Consider the following 20,647-nt stretch of genomic DNA (forward strand, 5'->3'; position numbering starts at 1 on the left):
ATCTGGGCAAATCTCGCACCGTGAATCGGGAATGACACGAAGACGGCTGCAATCCGCGGCAGTGTTTTGTCAAAACATGACCCGTCTTCACAGAAGCAGAAATCATTTGCTGGAGAGCTTGGAGAGGGACAGAAAACAAAAAGATATCGTCACCTTAGAATCGTAAGGTTCTATCTGACATTTTCTGTTCTCTTTTTAATTAATTATGCCATATTTGTTTAACCCTTAAAGAACTAGAGGTATTTTTTGGCCACCTAAGGGGCCTAATATATATATATATATATATATATATATATATATATATATATATATATATATATATATATATATATATATATATATATATATATATATAATGTATTTATTTTTTTTTTTTTAAAGCAGTTTTATTGTTATTTTAGCAGTCAGCCTCAAGAGTCACACATTATTTTAAACAGGAGAACCTGAAGCTTCAATCTGTATCACTTAAAGGTCCAGTATCAAATATTTTTTGGTCCAAAAACATATGAACAGACAAAAAATATTCCAGAATTTTAAGAAAAACGTTTTTTATAAAAGTATACTTCCTAAATAAATTTTGTCTACATCCACCATTCCATGAGCAAGTTATAGCAATTTATTTCAATGTTATTCTAAGTCGTTTTTCAGTGGGAAAAAACTAGTGCATTTATTTACTGAGTGTATTTGCCCAAAAGTTCGGGAAATGAACTAAACAGAAAGATTGTTACAAAGTAACAGAACACTGAAGCCAGTTTGACTTTTTCCAAATAATATATTTTCAGTTACCATAAACAACAGCACTTACAATGAACAAATAAAACTAAGAAAATAAGAAATAATGCGTCAAAGTCCAAATAAACATGGTGCAAAATCCTCAGTAAAAAATAGATATAAATATTTACTATACTATAAATAGTTACATAACTAAACTAGATTCAATATGGAACATCCGTGGGTTTTTTGTGCCAGCATATGGTGTTGACCCTGCTGCTTCTCAACTTTTGCGTTGCAGACAAACAGCCGCACCTTCATTTGCGTTCTTTGAAAACAGCAAGAGCAGCACGTCGTCTTTGCTGTGTCACTGTTTTGTCATGTTTTTGTGCTGTTGTGCATGCAAAATTACTTAGTATAAGAATTATTTCATGCAAAACTTTTATTTATTTTTTTTGCATTTTATTTAGCCGTCCGTAAATGTACAGCCTATTTCTCATTCAGAGTCGTTCAAATAGCTGATTGCTGGTCCACAAAGCGGAACGAACCTATGCTTATTCACTGAAAAAAGCGTTGCATGCAGAATTGTTGCAAACAATTTATTTGTGTTGAATTTAAACAAACAAATTAAGTTTAATAATGTTCAACTTAATTTGTTTGTTTAAATTCAACACAAATAAATTGTTTAGAACCTCTTAACATAAAAAAAATTGAGTAAATCCAAGGAATCATCTTTGAATAATTTTTTTCAGTGTTGGTTGAGAGAGAGTGAGTTTGAACCAATCTGAGCATGGAGGAGGGACAGTGCATCAATGCATCATGTCTGGTTTGTCCGGCAACACAAGCCAGGAGCGTTCCTTTGTCAAATCAGCTTTGTCAAAATGTGATGACGTAACCACACTGATTCTGGAGCGTCTGAAAGTCCAGGAATGTAATGTTTTACAGCGATGGAAAGCTGAGGCTCTCTTCTTTGTGCCTATCTGAATTTAATTGAATTGTACAGATCGGATCAGTGGATCAAAAGTTATTAAACATTTAAAGAACAATACTTATTTTTAGCCGAGGGCAGCTGTTTCGGTCTTTAAGGGTTAAGTAATCAGAAATTCTTTGAAAATAATTGACAAGTCATGCCAAGGAAGTAGTTTTTTAATTGAATTTAACTGAATTGAATTAACCCTCGCGTCATGTTCCTATCTCTCCCCTTACTTTAGTGTTCCCGGTCAAAATTGACCAGTCTGTTTTTATTGCTTTTAAATTAGCAAGAAAAACATTTTTCACCACTAAATTTTTAATTAACATTCAATTTAATTCAATTCAGCTTTATTTGTACAGCACTTTTACAATGTAGATTGTGTCAAAGCAGCTTTACATAAATGGTCATAGTAACTGGAACAGGGTGGTTCAGTTTTTAATGTTTAAGTTCAGTTCAGTTTAGCTCAGTTCAGTGTGGTTTGAAGTCATTACTGAGAGTTCAAACACTGAAGAGCAAATCTGCGTAGCTCTACTGATCCTGAACCATGCAAGCCAGAGGCGACAGCGGAGAGGGAAAAAAAACTTCTCCAATAGGAGAGTGAAGAAAAAAAACCTTTAGAGAACCAGACAGTGTGTGTTTAACCAGCCTGATCTCACGAGAAAATGTGAGTATTATTACGTTTTGCCAGTTTAGTGGCTAATTCGTACGAATTCATACGAGTTCAGTCGTACGAAATTGTACAATTTTAAAAAGGAGGCGTGGCACCTAACCCCACCCCTAAACCCAACCGTCATTGGGGGATGAGCAAATCGTACTAAAGTGTACGAATTAGATTGCACAAATTTAAACGAATTAGCCACTAAATCAAAAATTTACGAATTGCCATGAGATTGTGTTGGTTTAACATGAATTTATAGAACTAGACATAAAATAACTGCAGTGAAAATGCAAATAGGCACTGAAAATGTATTACAAAATTAACAATAGACAACAGAAATCAAAATACTGTTTTATTACCAATAAACAGCTTGCTAAAATAACGGTTACTGTTATTTTATAGTATAGTAATATAGTAATTTTATTATATTGTTGGAGCAATGTGTTAATAATGTTATTACTTCCTAATGCTATAATAGCATTGTAATGTTGGAGCAATGTGCTAACAAAGTTCCATATGAGTACACAGTGAATTCACGTTTAATATTATTATTATTATTTCAACCCCCCGGTCCGCAGTAAAATTGTCAAGCGTTGACCGGTCCGCAGTTAGAAAAAGGTTGGGGACCGCTGGTCTAATCCATCGAAAAAATGTATGTTAAGCTAAGCTAAAAGTGCTGCTAGACCCAGAGATTGGTATGAATTAGTACAGTCTGATGAGTGAATATAGTCTGGATACCCATTCATTTCCTGTGGCGGTCACTTTTGACCGGGAACACCACAGGTGTAACAAAGTTGATTAAAACATCATCACTTCTATATGTTTAGGTGCATAATGTGGAGGATATAATAAGGTCTCGAGGCAATCAGACGTAAAACACAAGATTTCTGAGTGTTTTAAGTTGTAAATCGGTCAGATTTGACCCGAACACAACAGGAAGAGAGATATTCATTTATTCATTCATCTTCCTTCGGCTTGGTCCCTTTATTTATCAGGGGTCGCCACGAATGGACCGCAGCGGATGCCCTTCCACCTGCAACCCAGTATTGGGAAACGCCCACACACACACACACACACACTCATACACTATGGCCAATTTAGTTAATCAATGCCCCTATAGCACATGTGTTTGGACTGAAACCAGAGCACCCAGAGGAAACCCACGCCAACATGGGGAGAACATGCAAACTCCACAGAAATGACAACTGGCCCAGCTGGGACTCGAACCAGTGACCTTCTAGCTGTGAAACGACAGTGCTAACCACTGAGCCACCGTGTCACCTTGTAAATAAGTCAAAGTCAATAATTCCAGGCTCCTTGTATGACAATTCCACGTACACATATTTCCACACGAGCATCTCAACTGGGGATCCTCAACACATGCAGGATTGAAATGTTTTATTCAAGGGTCAGCAAGGCTGAACGTGTGTGTCTGTGTGTGTGTTGTGTCTGAGTGTTGACTGATATCTTGATTGTATTATGCAGATGAAGGATGTTTTTTTTTCTCCTCCCCGGAGCGGACAGGCTTTAATCCCGGCCTCTCCTCTGTTTTGTCAGGAAATGTCAGTCAGTAAACAGGAAGCGTTTGCAGGACCTGACAGGATCAACAATGCAAACACCCCTCAAATGTGTGCAGGGTGCCAAGCTAGGTTATTTTATTCAATCAAAACTGAAAATAACTCAAATATATGTTTGATAACACAAATAAGTTTAAAAACTCCCAATAAGGGAAAACTAAAACTAAACTAACAGTCACTGAAAAATAAACTGAAATAAGCTCAATGAGCATCTGAACCAAACTAAAACTGAAGCATACAGCGCGTTTAAAAATAGCATTGAAATAAAAATGGCACAACTATAATAACCTTGGTGCCAAGTCACACCATTCCCAATAGCAGGAGAATAATTATGCGCGGATATGACCGTCTGGAGCGATGACTGAGCTCATTCATTCAGCGATCTGCATTGTTCAGCTAGCGTTAGCAGAGCTAGCCTGTGAAGCCTCGACTCTAACACTGTGGCAGATGTCAATGTGAGTCAATGTGAGAGTCGCAGACAGATCTCTCTCACACCACCTACATGTTCAAGCTGACACGCGGGGGAAAAACAGCACCGGGATTTTGGTGTCAGAATATATTGGCCAGGGATCGTGAAATGCCATAAGCGCTGGTCAGTGTTCAACAGGACTCACATCTATGATATCCTGGGCCTGCAGAAACAAAGCATGCTCTCCTTACCACTGAAAGCTCTCCAAAATAGCAGTACAAGTTTTGGTGACACTTTATAATACACTGAGGGAGCTTTCACATCTGTATTTCGCTTCATTTGGTCCGCACCAAGGGTAATAAATGATGCATTGTTGCATCTTCTGCCGTCTTTGGGTTGTTTTCACACCACACTGCTGGCTTTGGTCCGAACCAGTTGAAACGAACCAAAATGCAGTCATCTGACAAAATCCACATCTCTCATTGGCCTGATGTTGTTGAACATATTTCCTAAACCGCTTATTGATTGGTCAGAATTCACGTGCGGGAAAATGCCAGTGAACTCCCGCAGGTGAACAAAACCTTTTACTCTGGAGGGACGACTGCGCTGACTGACTGTATGCCTGCTTTAGACAAACTACACATTTCGAGAATGAAGCGCAGCCGCGGCTGGAAAACAGTATTTAATGCATCGCTCGTTACTTCAGGAGGAGACGTGAATTAATTTAGCTAAACTGCGACATGCTCATCTTGCGGAAATATTACCAACGATCCATCAGGTAATGTTTTTCCCTCTCCCTCTCTCTCTCTGTTGGTAAAGCGCTGTCAGCAAATATTTTTCCTCCGTATCCCATAATGCACAGCGCATCGGCCTACGGCAGCTGGATTAGTCCAAAAGGCGCAGTACTTTTTGCAGTTGGCTCTGTTTTAGTACGGATCATATTCTCACCACAAACGAACTGCTCCAGGGTTCGTTTGGAAGCGTACCGAGACCACCTCTTCAAGCAGGTATCGGTACGCTTATTTGGTCCGCTTTTGGTGCGCACTCGAGTACGATTGCTGCATTCTCACCTGCCCAAGCCAACCGCACCAAAAGGGGAAACGAACTCTAGTGCGATTCAATCAAACTAATTAAGGCAGGTGTGAAAGCACCCTAACTGAACACTAGGAATCATTTACTAACTATTTACATTTAGTCATTTAGCAGATGCTTTTATCCAAAGCGACTTACAAATAAGGACAAGGAAGCAATTTACACAACTATAAGAGCAACAATGAATAAGTGCTGTAGACAAGTTTCAGGTGTGTAAAGTCTAAGAAGGAAAGCGTTAGTAATGTAAGTTTTTTATTTATTTTTTATTTTTTTTGTAGTACAGTAAGCGGTGGAGTCAGAGAGGCAATTGCAGATTAGGAAGGAAAGTGGAGACTAAATAGTTGAGTTTTTAGTGGTTTCTTGAAGACAGCGAGTGATTCTGATGCAGTTAGGGAGTTCATTCCACCAACTGGGCAGATTAAGCGCGAGAGTTCGGGAAAGTGATTTCTTCCCTCTTTGGGATGGAACCACGAGGCGACGTTCATTCACAGAACGCCAGTTTCTGGAGGGCACATACATCTGCAGAAGTGAGAGCAGATAAGAAGGAGCAAAGCCAGAAGTCGCTTTGTAAGCAAACATCAGAGCTTTGAATTTGATGCGAGCAGCAACTGGCAGCCAGTGCAAACGGATGAGCAGCGGAGTGACATATGCTCTTTTAGGTTCATTAAAGACCACTCGTGCTGGTGCGTTCTGAAGCAGCTGATAGTTATTACCACCAATAGTTCACTATTTGTGAAGCGATAACATGAACAGACATCAGTAAGCGGTTTATAAATACAGATACAAATGCTGTGTTCTTGAATTATAAGATCACACAGGTACAGTTCAAACCAGTTTACATAGACTGTATAAAACACACATATAACCATTTAAAAAATGGTTTCTGATACACGTATGCAAATTTATCCTCAGATGGTGCCTTTATAGCAGTGTGTGTGTGCAGTAGATCGCTCTGATTACACTGGGAAAACAGGCGACCGCTGCAAATTGTGCTTTAATGTTTGGCTGGTCAACTGCATGGTATGGAAACCTTATATACCTGCTGGACATGCAGATGATCTCATCTCATGCAGCTGCCATTGCACGGCTCAGACACTTTGTAGTGTGCAGTTTCACACAATTGCCTCTAGGAGTCGCCAATGGAAATAAAATAGACACGCACACAAAATGAACGTACGCCAGGCATGAAGTTGGTGTGGACCAACGCACATTCTTAGGATTGCTAAGGTGATGTGTAGGTGACGGAATGCTGATTTGGTTTAGTCAATTTACTTAAGTGTCATGTTTTTGGGAGTGTGGAAGGAAACCGGAGGACCCGGGGAAAACTTAAGCCAGCACGGGGAGAACATGAACTCCACACGAAAATGCTGACCGGTTGCTGACCCGAGCCAGACGCATTTTTTGCTGTGAGGCCGCGGTGCTAGCCACTGGGCCGCCGTGCTGCCCTGTAGAAAAAGAGGAGGAGAAGGGGTGGAAGGGGGGATTCTTCAAGATGAACATGACTAAAGGTAAGATGTTTGGTTATTTATACTGGGTTAGGAATAGTCTGATTGGTGGTTTGTACATTAGTTTGACTCGGGGCCGGCCGTGTCAATCATAAGCACGTGATCCTCTCAAATATAATAAACTTCACAAAGTTTTTGTGCTGTTTGATTCAGTTTTTTTTTTTTGACTATAAAGAGATTTACACTTATAACAAGCACTTGTTTACTGTGATGTGATCTGGTGGTTCGTGCTGAAGGCTCAGGAAGTACAGCAGGGCTCATATTGATAATCGTCTTGAAGAAGAAGCCGTGCACCTGGGCGTTTTGGCCGTGGATGAAGGCGTTGAGGAACAGACAGGTGGACGGCTTAGTTTGATATCTCGTTACTCGCATTTTATCTCAGTGCGCCGCCAAAGCACAGCATCGCATGAAAGCCCCGGGGAGCCAAACACAAACATCTTTCTTCTTCCTCACTCTCTCCACTGCCTGTTATTTATATATTTCATTCTGTGCATCGCAGACTGTTCGGATTCATTAGTTTTTAGTTTAAGTAGATCAGCTCGACTGAAAACTCTCCTGTGGAGTGAGGTAATACCAAAGTTTCTAGCTGAGAAATAGTCCAAAGGCATGTTTTTTGTCTAGTCTGCATGTGTGTGTGTGTGTGTGTGTGTGTGTGTGTGTGTGTGTGTGTGTGTGTGTGTGTGTGTGTGTGTATACTTGCTTAAGGGGTTTCTGAGGACAAGAAATTGTGCAGAAACCTGCAGATTTGTAGCCAATCATTGAGTCTATTTATTGTATAAATGTGTGTTAATTTGCATTTATTCCGTTTTTAAATGAATTTCAGTAATATTATTGACTAATGAAAATTTTCATATGATTTATTTACAATACAGTTTGTAATATTTTCTCTTTTAGTAGATATTTTATATGAGAGACTTGTTGTGTTTACCAGTTAAGCGGATCTAATTAGATTTGCACTGTAAATATTGAATAAAGGTTAAAAAGGTATTGTTTTTTATTTCATATATTAAGTTTTTAGTTATGGTACTGCCAAAATCATTCAGCATAAATCCACTGAAACAGCAGTAAATGTCCACACATGCTATCTGGCCCTAGATATGACCATTTATAGCAATGATCTATATTTGTACTCTATTAGGTGGTTTATAAGGACATATTGTGTGTCCTGATAATTCAAAATGCTTTAAAAATCATGCCTAATGTGGACTTTAGACATTCATATTTTGCCACTGGTTTCCTGGACATTGGGTTTACGACTAGGTGTGGAGTAAGGCCATATACTAAGAAGTTACGGTATAAAATACATTATGCCTATTTGTACTCTATTACAGGCCTGTAGCCTGTGGAAAAAAGGTTTTAAGAAAACGCAGTGAAGTCAACTTTCACTATTGACCAACTTGTTAAAAAAAAAACATTTTACACGTAGCCTAACTTTTATTTTAATTTTGAACTTGTTTTTGAGAGAAAAAAGGACCGATGAAGAGGTCCGAAGCACCAAAAACAGCCTATTAAAGTTCATTTTAATACTAATTAGGCTTTGTCTAAAAATCCAAAATAAAACAAAAGGTTTTCAGGGGTAGCTTATATAATGTCTCGGTGCTCTTTGTGTGAGGGATTCATCAGAATAAACATCAAAATCAGTCCAAGGCACTCAAAAAATGTGGAAAAAATAATAACATTGGCATGGCTGATCCTTTATTGACATGGCTGCTCCTTAAAACTGCGGCTACATCAGGTTACCCGGATGAAGTCAAGTGTCATCAAAACCTGTAGGCCTAGTTTTAAGAAATAGCCATGCCAGTAAACTAATTAGGCTGTTGTGGTTACATGAATTTTCAAGAGAGGCTAGAAAAAAACCGTGAAGCTCTTTTTTATATTTCTTTATTATTAATCTTTAGGAAATATTTTTGTTACATCAAAAATGGAGGATACAACAAGCTAATCCAGCTAAAATTAGAGCTCAAAATGCCACTTATTGGAGTATTTAATCATCACAATTAAATGACAAATGAGGTGAATAACTGCAAAAAACTCCACATTTTGAGAAAAAAGAACCAGCCCTTTCACCAGGCTGGCTACGGGCTTGTGTCATGTGGTTTAAAATGACAGGTTGTGTGTCTTTGTAATTCAAACTGCTTAAAAAGCATGCTTAATGTGGTATTTTCACATTAAAACATTGTCACAGGTTTCCTGGGTTAACAAGTAGGTGTGAAGTAAGCCATACTAAGCAGTTTTTATGGTGTAAAATACATTGCGCCTATGAAGAGTCCCCTTTAACATACAGTAGAAGTGTGTGTGTGTGTGTGTGTGTGTGTGTGTGTGTGTGTGTGTGTGTGTGTGTGTGTGTGTACAAACAAGTCTTTTAAATCACAAATAGCCTTTCAAATCAAATAAAAATAGGATATTATAATCAATATCTGTGAAGTGACCATATTCCATATATTTCTGGTTCAAACCAGCAGGATGTACATTATTCTACATTTAGACACATTATGTCAATCTGAGACCATCAAGTTTCTGGTGACAAACAGAGCTGGCTGTACCCGTCAGACGACTAGAAATACAGCAAGACGCCATTAAAGCTACAAAAGAACCACACTTCTGCATTTTTTTATTGAGAGAAGCTGCTTCAACCCTCTGCCTACTAGTGTATACTCCATCAGCTGTTTTAGTTTCTGTCAGCTTTGTGTTTTTGACTCTTTGGTGCCATCTAGTGTCTGAATAATGAGCAGGTTAGTGTATATTCCATCAGCTGTTTTTGACTGTTTGGCGCCATCTAATATCTGAATAATGTGCAGGTTAGTGTATACTCCATCAGCTGTTTTAGTTTCTGTCAGCTTTGTGTTTTTGACTGTTTGGTGCCATCTAGTGTCTAAATAATGAGCAGGTTAGTGTATACTCCATCAGCTGTTTTCAACTGTTTGTCTCCATCTAGTGTCTGAATAATGTGCAGGTTAGTGTATTCTCCATAGGCTGTTTTTGACTGTTTGGCGCCATCTAGTGACTAAATAATGAGCAGGTTAGTGTATACTCCATCAGCTGTTTCCGACTGTTTGTCTCCATCTAGTGTCTAAATAATGAGCAGGTTAGTGTATACTCCATCAGCTGTTTCCGACTGTTTGTCTCCATCTAGTGTCTGAATATTGTGCAGGTTAGTGTATACTCCATCAGCTGTTTCCGACTGTTTGTCTCCATCTAGTGTCTGAATATTGTGCAGGTTAGTGTATACTCCATCAGCTGTTTCCGACTGTTTGTCTCCATCTTGTGTCTGAATATTGTGCAGGTTAGTGTATACTCCATCAGCTGTTTTAGTTTCTTTCAGCTTTGTGTTTTTGACTCTTTGGCGCCATCTAGTGTCTAAATAATGAGCAGGTTAGTGTATACTCCATCAGCTGTTTCCGACTGTTTGTCTCCATCTAGTGTCTGAATATTGTGCAGGTTAGTGTATACTCCATCATCTGTTTTCGACTATTTGTCTCCATCTAGTGTCTGAATAATGTGCAGGTTAGTGTATACTCCATCATCTGTTTTCGACTATTTGTCTCCATCTTGTGTCTGAATAATGAGCAGGTTAGTGTATACTCCATCATCTGTTTTCGACTATTTGTCTCCATCTTGTGTCTGAATAATGAGCAGGTTAGTGTATACTCCATCAGCTGTTTTAGTTTCTTTCAGCTTTGTGTTTTTGACTCTTTGCCGCCATTTAGTGTGTGAATAATGAGCAGATTAGTGTATACTCCATCAGCTGTTTTCGACTGTTTGGCGCCATCTAGTGTCTGAATAATGTGCAGTTTAGTGTACACACTACAGGCTGTTTTAGTTTCTGTCAGCATTGTGTTTAATTAGAGATTTAATAAACCATCAAGGCTTTATCAGGCCAATTTTTTATGTCTAATCTTTAGTTTTATAGCAGTGTAATAAGTAGAATAAACTGATCCATGAGGTTGCATCTCAGTCGTATACACCAGTGCTGCACTTCACGTCAAGCTGCTAATGAACCCGTCAGGTTTTATTCTGTAATAACCAGCCGGATGTACTTTATCCCTAACTTAAAGCCCTTCAGATTTGCACAATACAACAACCACCCGGATGTACATGATCTCTAACAATAGCCCTTCAGTTTCCCACAGCAAACCAGCAGGATGTATGTTATCCCTTACGAGCCATACTTTTATGTCAATCCGAGACCACCATTCTTTCTGGTGACAAACACAGCTGTCAGTTCCCGTCAGACGGTTAGAAATACAGCAAGACGTCATTGAGACACAGAAGACCCACACTTCTGCATTATTACTGAAAGATGCTGCTTCAACCCACGGCCTGCAGCAAAAACAAAGAGCAGAACTCCAGCTGTCATCCCAGAATCATGGAGACAGGTGACATGCAGGTGACCACTGGACAGGTGACATGCAGGGGCCGAGGGTGACTTGATTTGGGGGACGCTGAATAGAGGTGACAGGCCTGGAGCTCAGAGCCCAGGGGAACCAACGGCACGGTCCCACACCTGCAGCTTCAGCAACATTCATCCAGCCAGACCTCCACCCTCCAGGCACACGCATTAAACATTTATACGGCCCAGCGTCTCACCTTGCATTTTACAGTACTGGTGTAAGGGCGTATGGATTTCATCGTTTGCTTTATCGATACTGAGAACAAAGCAGCAAATGCTGAGCAGTTCTGCTGTTTGGTGATGCGGTTGGTTTGTGTCTGACTCCAGAAAACTGATCGGATACCACAAAGTGACCCGTGCATGAGGAGTTAAGCACTAGCAGAACAGGTGGTTGGTTTCTTACTAAATAATAAATTAAAAAATTCCAAATGCAAGCTTTTTCAAAATTTGCTAAGACAATTTATTGCAAAGAAATGCCCACAATGCTTATATCAACGTTTTTTTCCTCATAAATCTGATATTTTTAATGCAATTGAGAGTTTAAAGCACATAAACAGGGCAGAATTGCAAGACTATTGTATTAAATTCCAAAACTGTGTTTGTTAACATTAGTAGAAAGTAAATATGAGCTAATGATGATCAATTGTATTTGATCTTTGCTATTTAATTGATCGTTGCATTGCATTGTTGCATTTACCAACATGAATAAATACTGAAATAAATGTTTTATTCATTGTTATTGTTAGTAAACACTTTAGTTATTAGAAACTTACTATAATCAGCTTACAGAAAGCATCAAATCCTTGGTTGGAAAAGCAAGATATAGTGTCGATTTAGTGATAGCATGCTAAAAAAATAAAATTAATTTAATTAAAAACAAAGAATAAAATAAAACATGCATTTTTTTCAAAGTTTGCAAAGAAAGCTAAAGGCAAAGAATAGTTCACAATGCTGTGGAATATATATTTTGAATGTTTTTCCTCACAAATCAGACTTTTCTCTTGCATTTGAGCATTTACAGCACACAAATTGGTCATAATTTCAAGAGAATTGTGTTAAAAAACTCATCTGCACTTCATGTCAAACTGCTAATAAACCTGTCAGGCTTCAATCTGTGGCTTTAATCTATTTTTCCTATTATTTTTTTTTTTATTGTTATTATATTACTATGTTGTTATTATTATTATTAGTAGTAGTATTATTATTATTATTATTATTATTATATTACTATGTTACTATGTTACTATTATTATTTTTATTATTAATATATTACTATGTTTTTACTATTATTATTATAATTATTTTAATATTATTGTTGTTATATTACTATGTTACTGTTATTAATTTTATTATTATTATTATTATTATTATTATTATTATTATTATTGTTGTTGTTGTTGTTGTTATATTACTGTTATTAATATTATTATTATTGTTGTTGTTGTTATTATTATTATTATTATTAATTTTATTATTATTATTATTATTATTATTATTATTGTTGTTGTTGTTATTATTATTTTTATTATTATTATTGTTGTTGTTATATTACTATGTTACTGTTATTAATTGTATTATTATTATTAGAATTATTTTTATTATTATTATTATTATATAACTATGTTATTATTTTTATTATTATTTGTTTATTATCATATATTTTTACTCTCTCTCTCTCTTCATAAACAGTTGATTAATACAATATTGTCCACAGGCCTGCATGAGGTCACTTGTGTTTTGATCCGCTCATGACTTTTGGTGACACCAGACAATCCGTGCAACCTTGGACCAATTTACTCCCAGCAAGCACACATGTAGAGGTCAAACGCTGGATACTAAAGGAGATTATGAGCTTTAGGAGCCTCCCTGAGGGTCAGCACACACACAACCAGTGCAGAAGCAGCCAACATTACTAGCCTTTTCTTAAAGTTTTTGTGTTGTTTCTAGTCCAAACATTTCAAAAATCAAGAAGCATTTCCTAGACAAGCAAATAATTTCCCTTAAGACAAAGCAAAATAATTTGGCAAATAAAATGAGCAAAAAAAAACTCTTTTTTTTAAACTTAATTTTGACATGTTTTTCTAAAAATAAGACAATGTTTTTTTTCTATTTAAAAAAAAAAAATACTTCTTGATTAAATTCTTTTTAGAAATCTGAACTAGAAACAAGTCCAACACTGGAGGTAAGAAAGTCCGTGTTTTCGCAGTGTGCTTCTGATTGTTGATTTCCTCCGTTTTGTTGTGTCCGCCGCCCCGATCATCCTCAATCCCACCCTGTAAACCCGTGTGCTTTGCTGGTGTCTCATCATTAAAGCGCAGCCTCTTTATGGCTGTTTTGCTAAATAATTGGTTCCTGGGCTCCCCATCGCAGTGGCAGGGGGCCAGCGCTCGCACAAGCTGTTTGATGTGTTGGCCAATAATAGTTTCCCCGAGTTGCAGCGTTTGGCAAAGATGCTTCCGAGATGTTTCCCACTGCCAAACCCCCCAGTAATAACAGCGGCTCTGAAGCATCTGCTGTTGGTCTTCGGCAGGATTCACTGTACAATGAGCATCTCAACCCACACATCACATTGAGTGGGGTTTCCCTCTCTGTTAGACTAATGAATGCACAAGTGTTGCTGCGTGCTGTTTACGGTGTTATGCAAACCGCTTTAAAACTGGAGCTCGACAAGGTACTAGTAAACACAGGCAATTTAAACCTGCTGTTAACTTATGGGTCAGAAATGACCACACTATTTGAACAGCAGGAAAAAAAAAAATCAAAATAATAGGTTTATATATAGATATATAAACCTCACCGGCCAGTTTATTAGGTACACTTTACTTGTACTGGCTTGGACTCACTTTTGCCTTCAGAACTGCTTTAATCCTTCATGGCGTCGATTCAACAAGCTACTGGAAATATTCCTCAGAGATTTTGCTCCATATTGACATGATAGCATCACACAGTTGCTGCAGATTTGCCGGCTGCACATCCATGATGCCAATCTCCTGTTACACCACATCCCAAAGCTGCTCTATTGGATTGAGCTCTGGTGACTGTGGAGGCCATTTGAGTACAGTGAACTCATCGTCATGTTCAAGAAAGCAGTCTGAGATGATTGAGCTTTATGACATGCTGCGTTATCCTGCTGGAAGTAGCCATCAGAAGATGGAGACACTGTGCTCATAAAGGGATGGACATGGTCAGCAGCAATACTCAGGTAGGCTGTGGCATTGACACCATGCTCAATTGGTACTAATGGACCCAAAGAAAATCTCCCCCACACCATTACACCACCATCTCAGTTTCCTGTTCTTAGCTGACAGGATCGGCACCCGGTGTGGTCTTCTGCTGCTGTAGCCCATCCGCCTTAAGGTTGGCCGTGTTGTGTGTTCAGAGATGCTCTTCTGCAGAGCTCAGTTATAACGAGTGATCAGAGAGACCAGCTCGTCTGGCAGCAACAACCATGCCACGTTCAAAGTCACTTAAAACCCCTTTCTTCTCCATTCTGATGCTCACTTTGAACTGTAGCAGATCGTCTTGAACATGTCTACATGCAAACATGCATTGAGTTGCTGCCATGTGTAATTGACTGTTCAGAAATTTGCATTAACGAACAGCTATTAGTACCTAATAAAGTGGCCGGTGTGTATATATGTCTATATATATATATATATATATATATATATATATATATATATATATATATATATATATATATATATATATATATATATATATATATACAGGGTGGGCCATTTAAATGGAAAGATCCTTAATAAAATGGGAATGGTTGGTGATATTAACATCCTGTTTATATATATATACACATATACACATCTTGAACTGTGTTGGAGAAAGTTACTTTTGGAAGTAGTGCATTATTAAATTGAATTAATTCCTAGAGAAGAAACTAGTTGCGTAAATTTTATTATTTTCTTTTCCCAATTTCGGGGTGAACTGTCACTTTGGGGTGAGATTCTTTAAAAAACAATGATTAACAGTTTATAGTATTACCAGACTTAATATGCTCATTATTTTGCTACGGTTACACCTTGTGTCCACACTACCCCGCAGTTTTCAAGTGCATAAAACGCTGCTGTAAAACTAAAACTTATTAGTGTAAATGGAGTCTAAGTAATCTGTATGTAGATATGACTGAGCCATTGGCATGGCTGATTTCATGTTCAACTCAAAACAGAAATCAGTTTAAAGAGCAAATGAAGCAGTTAGGAAAACAATTTAAAGACTGACTCATTATGCTGAAGACACTTAATCATCATCAGCTTCTAAATGTAATGACTTATCCATCAGAATAGTGCCTTCATTCTATGACACTGAATGAATCTTTTTGGAATGAACTGAACCAACTCAGTGGAATGAATCAAAGTGGAATCAACTCAACTCTTTGAGCTGATTCTTTCTGAAGCTAGCTTGTAGAAATATTTATTGACCCTGAAGGCAAAACTCAATAACTAGTAATCTGTATGTAGATATGACTGAGTAATTGGCATGGCTGATTTCATTTGTCAACTCAAAACACAGAAATCATTATAAGGAGTGAATGAATCAGTTAAGAAAATAATCTTAAGACTGACTCATACTTAAAACACTTACTCATCACGAGCTACACTTTAAGAAAATCCTGGTTGCCTGAAATTAAATCATTATAATCTTACAAGTCCATTGAACTTATATTATGCTAAACTGACTTAAAACAGCTTCCACAATATACTGTATACAATTAATTTAGAACATGATTGATAGCTTAGTTTAATAAGTTACAATGAACTAAAACATGTGCTGTCATGACTAATTGATCATATCATTTTTAGTGCACTATATCCTTCAGAAAGAGTGCCTTTATTAATCTGTGACACTGAATGAATCTTTTTTGAATGAACTGAACCAACTCAGTTGAATGAATCAAAATGGAATCGACTCAACTGATTCTTTCTGAAACAAGCTTGCAGAAATAGTAATTGACCCTTGTCAAACCTCAATAACTAGTAATTTGCATGTACATATGATATGACTGAGCAATTGGCGTGGCTGATTTCATTTTCAACTCAAAACACAGAAATCCCTTTAAAACGCAAATAAAGTAAACAATGTAAAGACTGACTCATACTTAAGACACTTATTCATCATGAGCTACTAATGTAATGACTTATCCTTTAGAAAGAGTCAAAGAATTAATCTGTGAGACTGAATGAATCTTTTTTGGAATGAACTGAACCAACTCAGTTGACTGAATCAAAGTGGAATCGACTCAACTCTTTGAACTGACTGTTTCTGAAACTAGCTTGCAGAAATAGTAATTGACCCTTGTAAAGGTAAAACTCAATAACTAGTAATCTGTATGTAGATGTGACTGAGCAATTGGCATGGCTGATTTCATTTTCAACTCAAAACACAGAAATCCCTTTAAGGAGCGAATCTCTTTAAGGAGCAGTTAAGAAAATAATGTAAAGACTGACTCATTATATTAGGGATGCTTATTCATAGCAAGTTACTAATGTAATGACATATCCTTCAGAAAAGTGCCTGTGACACTTAATTAATCTTTTTTTGAATGAACTGAACCAACTCAGTGGAATGAATCAAAATGTAATCAACTCAACTGATTCCTTCTGAAACAAGCTTGCAGAAATAGAAATGGACAAACCTCAATAACTAGACAACTGCTTTTAGAAGACAAACCAAGATGCTCGATCTTATGATGTTTACAGCCATGAACAACAGCAGATTAGTCTGTAAACAACGATTCTCAAGCATCAAACAACAGTTGTGTCTGAATCAAATCTTTAACAATATCAAGTTTCCCTGGGAATAAACACGGCTTGATAAAGTTTGTGCACAACGGCACTATAATGAAGCAAATCTCTCCTGTTCACCAGCCTGAAACTAATCAAATACTTTTAATTTAGGATTGTTAGATTTCGCAGTTTATTAGTAAACCTGGAAACTTTTTGGTGAGATGCTTTTAATTGAACAGACGTCTGGCAGAGTGTAATATGATTTCACACCTTCTCTTAGGATCTGCTCATATGATCCTCTGCTTCTGTGTGTGCAGACTGTAGAAATCTCTTGCATAACTAAAAATGTCATGTACTGTATAAAACAATGTGCTGTCTTGACATGTGCATTGCTCAACATAGAAGTACAGTGAACTCCTACTGCCATTCATTCAACCCAGGCTCATTCTGGAAACATGGTCCCGTGGACCACAAAATACGTCCCGGTAGATTTGTATTTTTTGCAGTTTTAGTTTTCATGAATCCGTAAGAGGCCACTGTGTGCTTTTTTTCGCATCTAGATCCCCTCACGTGCTGTTCTCGCGTAAAGCCGCTGTCGAGTGACCATCTGTCCGACTGACTGAATGATTGACTGGGCGACCGGCCAATCAGCCGAACCACCCTCCTCCTCCTCCTTCCCTAAACCCAACCGGTTTTACCGATTGACCCGCCGCCCTGCTCGCCCCAAACCCAAGCAACGATTTACAAAAGCCGTCCAAAAAAAAGAAAAGCCTTCGTCTGATTTTGACCGCGTTTTCGGATTTCATCACATTCTCACCCTCTTGTGAACTCGTTCACTTTATTTTTTGGATTCTGTTTATGATTTCTGGAACCGCTCTTCCCCGGACTCCAATCCTGTCGTCATCGCCGTCGTTGTTGCGGCCGGCTCCCTTCCGGCTCTCCACTCCGCCAAGCTAACAGGACAAACTGGTTACTGTGGGAAAGCCCTCCACACAGAGGTGAGCTGTCAGCCGGCGACCGCGAAAAGGAGCGGCGTCATACCCTCCAGTATTGTTCGCTTAAAAAAATGAAATGCAGTCGGCGCCAATAGCCTAGTGGTTAGTGCGACCACACATAGCACTAAGGTGCTCACGGTGACCTGAGTTCGATTCCCGGCTCGAGGTCCTTTTCCGATCCTTCCCCTATCTCTGCTCCCCACATTTCCTGTCTGTAAAAATCTCCACTGTCCTATCCAAATAAAGGTGAAAACCCCTAAAAATAATTATTAAAAAAAACAAATAATGAAATTCAGCCATACGAACCTCCGGCCATGTAAATCGCTGTCTCCAGAAATGTCCGCAGGGCTACGTTTTCAGAATGAGCCTGGGTTGCATTCATTTGAATGGTTTAAACACAATGCATGTACTTTGCATTATCTCAATACTGAACAAGTGAAAGCATCTAGAAGCAAAGCTAAAAAATAAATACTCCATGCACAGTTCCAACTGTAAGCTAAATATTACTTTAACACTCTCACCCAGAGCTGCACAATTAATCGTTAAAAGATGGCGATCTCGATTTGATCCTCTAGACGGTCTTAATTCAGCATTTCCACGATTCTGTCAATCATATTTTCAAGTTCAGGAGAGAGTAAAAGGCGGCTGCACGAGTCTTTTCATTGTTTCACACACGTTGCTCAGTGACATTGACACCTCCAAATGATGTTGAATGAGTCACATACTGTATTTATAAGGTATAATTCACCTAAAAATGTCATTTTTGTCTTCATATAATGATATTTTGTCGATTGGGAAATCACATGTGACGTGAGCTGCTGACCGTGAGCTGTTATAACAGAGAGGACGCACGCTCTCTACTTAATGATAGATGCGCGCGCGTCTACTTTAGTGAACAGAACCTGCACATGTTGTGAGTAACAGGTAATACAGTTGTAAATAATATTCAGTTTGTGGCACAGAGTGATGGTTTAGGAGCCGCGCGCGAAGTATGAACAAGCGCTTAGCAGTCAAAATGAAACTGAAAGTGTGCACTTCATTTAAATGATCATATCACATTATAGAGTTATGATTACAGCAAGCGTTTGATATGTTTTTTCTTTCATAGGGAACCCACAGTTGTGCGTGAAAATAAATGTGTACAGTGTCAGTATAACTACTCTAGCCTATATATTGTTGAATATAATCTGATAATGGCAAATGTCCGATTTTACCAGTGAATTAAATTGTCTAATATGACAGCTTGCAAGCATATATCTCAAACATCAGAATTCAACATCAGAATTAATATAAGTAGAATTATTTATAGAAGCCAGTAGACCTACACATAATATTATTATGGATGTTGTGCTGTATGTTTGTTTTTACCATACCTTTATTTTACATTTAAAACATCGCGATTCTCATTTTAGCCAAAATCGTGCAGATCTACTCTCACTAAAAAAAAAAAAAAAGATGGATTTGCACCTTTCTAAATAATGTAAAACAGGTCGCTGTTGTACTTGTAGCTTAATAATATGATATTAAACTGTTTTAATCCTGAATATCATGTTGCATTAATTTAATAGTCAACATTAGGTTTACTCATCTATAAGACTTTTATTAATTTTTTTATTTATTTTAAATCGGATGTGATCTCCCGTGTTTATTAAAGTGGTCATTTTGAAGCCAGAAGCTCTTAAAATGCATATGATCCTGACATGTTTGGCTTGACTAACAGGTAGACTCTGGTGACTACCTTTAACTGAAGTGACTGCAAGTTGATGAGAGTGAAAGCCATAGACTGTCAAAGATATAGATATACAGTAGTATCCCTGACGTCACCCATGGGTTTCTGAAGAGCGCAAATTACAAGTGGGCGTGGCCAACATCGCTATTATATCTGCATGTCATCGCAGTGACTGGGGGTGACCAAAAATGGGCAAAGAGGTGGAGCTACAGATGCCTGCTAGCGCTTAGATGAGCATTTCTTTGGGAGAAACACTTAATACTTCACTACCTGCGACTTGTTTGTGTTCTGACCACATGTGCTTGGTTGTACACTATATCTATAAAGTGTTTAGTCTTTTAAAAACACTGTTGTTGTCAGAGTTCTGCCACTCTGGTCTTGTAAATTATTGTTTTTTCTTTGTAAATTCTTTGTAAATTCTAGCCCTGTCTGTGTCTCTGTGTGCGCGCGCACAGTCACGGGTGTTTGCAGAGCGTGCGCGCTCCCGCTTGATGCGGCCGCGCGGGCTCTGCATGCCTCGGACATGCGCGTGCCCTTGTACTCGTGTTTGTGTTTTCTTCTGTCAGCATCGCGCTGTTTCATTCTCAACGCCTCCGTCTAGTTGGTTTCTGTTTTGGTTGGCGCCGAGATGAGACATGGACGTTGCATATGTGTAAGCGAATGTTAAGGTGTTCATCTATCGTGTGCTCGTGTCTTGCGTCTTTGTGTTGTCCAATCATGTGGCTCTGTGTTTACACTGACCGCATGCCTCAGTCTTGTCCTGTTATTGTGAACGTGTAGTTGATGAGTTCTCTCATTGGCTGCGTGTTCTAGTATTGTCTAATGTAAGCGCATGGCTTGTGTTGTCTCTCTGTGTCATGCGCTCTC

The 20,647-nt window shown here is 38.2% G+C and overlaps 1 long non-coding RNA gene across 4 annotated transcripts in view; it reads right to left on the minus strand.

Moving 5' to 3' along the window:
- The window catches only part of LOC141377620 (uncharacterized), a 269,344-nt gene that overhangs the window by 92,985 nt on the left and 155,712 nt on the right, over positions 1–20,647 (minus strand). The window contains exon 5 of one of the 4 annotated variants that reach the window (XR_015508021.1): positions 2,567–4,551. The exons of 2 other annotated variants lie outside the window; for them this stretch is intronic. This is a non-coding gene — a long non-coding RNA (uncharacterized LOC141377620). Of the gene's footprint in view, positions 1–2,566; positions 4,552–20,647 lie in introns of those variants that run through there. One more of the 4 variants, XR_015508018.1, reaches the window with a different exon arrangement.

The sequence above is a fragment of the Danio rerio genome, chromosome 14 (genome assembly GCF_052040795.2).
Source record: "Danio rerio strain M-AB ecotype USA chromosome 14, GRCz13ab, whole genome shotgun sequence".
In the NCBI taxonomy this organism is placed as follows: Eukaryota; Metazoa; Chordata; class Actinopteri; order Cypriniformes; family Danionidae; genus Danio; species Danio rerio.